The following is a 3,414-nucleotide window of genomic DNA, read 5'->3' as shown; positions in this document are numbered from 1 at the left end:
GCAATTGACTTATTAAGAAATATTTATAATTACACTGTAATTAAAATAAACATCTAGAGATCGGTTGGCCATGCTCTGAGCACCGCATTAACCTCTTCTCCAACCAAATTTTCGTCATTTTTCTCTCTGAAATCAGCTCCTCCACCGACTATCACTACAAGAATTTTGGGCTTTAATGTCGTTGAAAAAAGTGGAACCGGATGTATAATGTCGATTTTGTTTTTTTAAAAAAAGCGGATCTTTAATGTTGGTTTTAAACCGACATTGTACGTATACCTTTAATATCAGTCTAAAACCAAAATAAAAATAAAACCAATTTTCTTCCCCGCCCCCCAAAATTTTTTTTTCATTTCCCACTTCCTCTCCCTCCCATTTTTTTTTCCTTTCATTCTCAGACTTCCACTCACCCACAACCCAAGCGAAACCCTTCCAACACGAATCCTTTCATTCTTCCACGCGAAACCTATAACCTGACCAAGAATTCGGCCAACACCTGTCTCTTATACACATCTAGATGTGTATAAGAGACAGCGAATGCGCTCTTCGCAGAAAGAGAAGACCGGACACTCGCCGATTTCAAATCAAGCTTTTGGAGGCAGTGGCAGTGTTTTTCCAGAAACGTCTACTCGATTGTCCTGTGTTGTTTGATTGCTCTACTTTGCTCCGACAGCCAATGCCGGTAAGAAGAATCGGAACGCCTTGCCGCAGAGTTCGAGTTCTCGAGCTCGCTCCCTTACTAACCCTCTCCTTCAACCTCAGCAGCTTGTTAATCAAGTTCATTGAGTTTAGAATTTGATTGTGCGACTGTGATTGGTATGGATGATCGAGGATTCAATGTTTGATTATTGACAGATGAGTGTTGATTGAAATTTTTGTGTTGTGGATTGTGAAATTGTGCATTGTGTTAGGGGAATTTCAATTTTGTCTGTGTGGGAACTGGATTGTTTTTGGGTCAGTTTTGGACCAATTTTAGCAGGAAGTTTAATCGCTTGGACCCGAATGAGAGCTTTTAAAGATTCTGATCGTTTAAAGTACGATGAAATGAATTATTGTTTTCCCATGTTGTATTTAATGAACAACTTAGTTGTAACTGTATGTTAAATTTAGACTTATTTAAACTATAATGAGGATAATTGAATATTAATTTTGGCTAATAGAGGGGGAAAGAATGATAGTCTTAATTTTTGTTTACTAACGGTTTCATTTTCCTCTTTCAAATTATAAATGATGAATTAATTATATATTGATATGTGTCTAATTCTTACGATTTCAATTTAGAATCAGAATGAGTGCACTAATATAAAGGACATAGGAAACAATGGTGTTTGTATAGATGAACTTCTATGTCAAATTTCTAAACAAACTAATTGGATTGTTCAAATTATCAATAGAGTTTTGTTGATTGTTTGTCTTTTTCACATATTGTTCCAAAAGGTTATTTTCTGGGTTTCCTACCAAAAGTATTTATGGTTCTAATAAGTTTCAAATTGATTGGACATAAAGCTAGATGACTTGGAAACAAATCACTTTGTTCTTGTCCATGGAGGTGGTTTTGGTGCTTGGTGCCGGTATAAAACTATTGCTCTTCTTAAAGAAGCAAGCTATAGAGCTACGGCGATAGACTTAACTGGTTCAAAAATTCATTCATTTGATCTAAATAGCATCACAGATCTCTCGCAATATGTGCAGCTGCTCACGGACTGTCTCTTATACACATCTAGATGTGTATAAGAGACAGTATATAGATTTATGTTCTGTAGGCATTGGTATTCATACATATGCATGCTCATGGGTGTTGAAAATTCACGGAGAGTATTAAATTTACTTGAGCCTAATTTTTGGACGAACGCTCGGGTTTAGTGGTGATTTAACAAAAATGTTATTGAGATAGGTTTTTCTATTTTGTCTATTTTTTGATTAAGCTATTGTATTTTGTACTTGACTCCTTTGAAGCTTAATTTATTTTATCTTCTTAATTTATGTAGGTTATCCTAGTTGGACATGTTTTGGTGGTGCTTGTATTTCGTATGCAATGGAAATATTTCATTTTAAAATTGCGAAGGCTATCTTCCTTGCTGCAACAATGTTGAGTGATGGGTAAAACACTCTTGATATATTCTCCTTGCAAGTACTCTCATTCCCTGATATAAATGATTTTGTAGCTTTGGACTTGAATGTATGTAGAAAGTTGAATTTCATATAAAAGACTACATATTGATACAAATGATTAACTTTCAAATTTTTGAATGTTTTTTTCTCTTCATTCTTGTTTTTGGCTTTTATTCAATGTTGCTAGACGATCTTTCTACACTTTTTCAGTCATGTTTATTTTAGTTTAGCTATGCTTGAATCTGTGCTAGGCTGGTTCGGACGATGTCATGCAACAAGCTCAAGTCTTTGTGTACTCAAATGGCAACGACAACCTTCCAACAACTATTGAATTGAAAAAGATGGAACTCCGAGATGTTGTAGTTGTGAAAGAATTGAGGTACTTTTCGAAATTATTTTTTGTCTCATTGTGTTTACCCCCTCCCCTTCTACCAGTCACATGTGCATATTAGGAAGAAACAATATCTTTAGAAAATGGCTCTCGTCATCTTGGTTTGAACTCGATGTGAAACAGTTGTTTGATCATTGCTTTCCACACATCAGTTGGTTGTAGTTAGACTCAGAACTAACTTTTTAATTGATGCGACCAAGAGACACTAGTTATCTTTTACTTGATGATACTACCGTATGACATTTTCCCTCTCTTAGATATTTCTTTATTTCCAATTACACAAATTTAGTTTGTTCAATGTGGTATGTTATTATATTCTCAAAATCTACGGATCTCAAAGAGGCCTAGGATTGGCGCAGGCTACCATATAATTGACATGTTTACATAGCCTTATAGATTAATCCGTTGATGTGAAGCTACTGCTATTCTCGTTTTATATGGCCTCCCTAGGTATGGTTTCCTTGTCAAAGTATCCATGTACACATTTTGATGTGTATTATGTTCTTCAAAAGTACCGTGAAGTAACTTCTTCATTTCAGGTTATTGACAGGATCTATCCTGGCTCACAAGATGATGCACACATGGCTCAGGCTTAAAGGTCGTTTATTTGCTTTGTACTCTTTATGTTTTCTTTTTTATTGATTTCACTAATAGGTTTTTAACACGTCAAGACGTCAAACAGGTTATCCCAATTTAAAGCCTGAGGTTGAAGAAGGCTCTATTAATCTAATTTGGCTTCTGTTGCTCGTTTCATATTATGAATATTATTTTGACTCATGTTCTTGGGCCTAATCTAGCATACCTCACAACAATTTTTTTTTTGTTACAATTCTTTACTAGTGTTTTTTTTCGAGACTTCAATTACAATCATCTCTTGGGAGTTCTCTTTCCATAAAATTTTTACATAGGATACT

The 3,414-nt window shown here is 35.0% G+C and overlaps 1 pseudogene; it reads left to right on the top strand.

The window, feature by feature from the left end:
• Positions 1–534: 534 nt before the first annotated feature.
• LOC120072356 lies at positions 535–2,619 on the top strand (annotated as a pseudogene).
• The last annotated feature ends 795 nt before the right edge of the window (positions 2,620–3,414 follow it).

This window comes from Benincasa hispida, chromosome 2, assembly GCF_009727055.1.
Source record: "Benincasa hispida cultivar B227 chromosome 2, ASM972705v1, whole genome shotgun sequence".
Classification (NCBI taxonomy): Eukaryota; Viridiplantae; Streptophyta; class Magnoliopsida; order Cucurbitales; family Cucurbitaceae; genus Benincasa; species Benincasa hispida.
The sequence above is the reverse complement of the archived record's forward strand: the minus strand, read 5'-3'. Positions and strand labels throughout refer to the sequence as shown.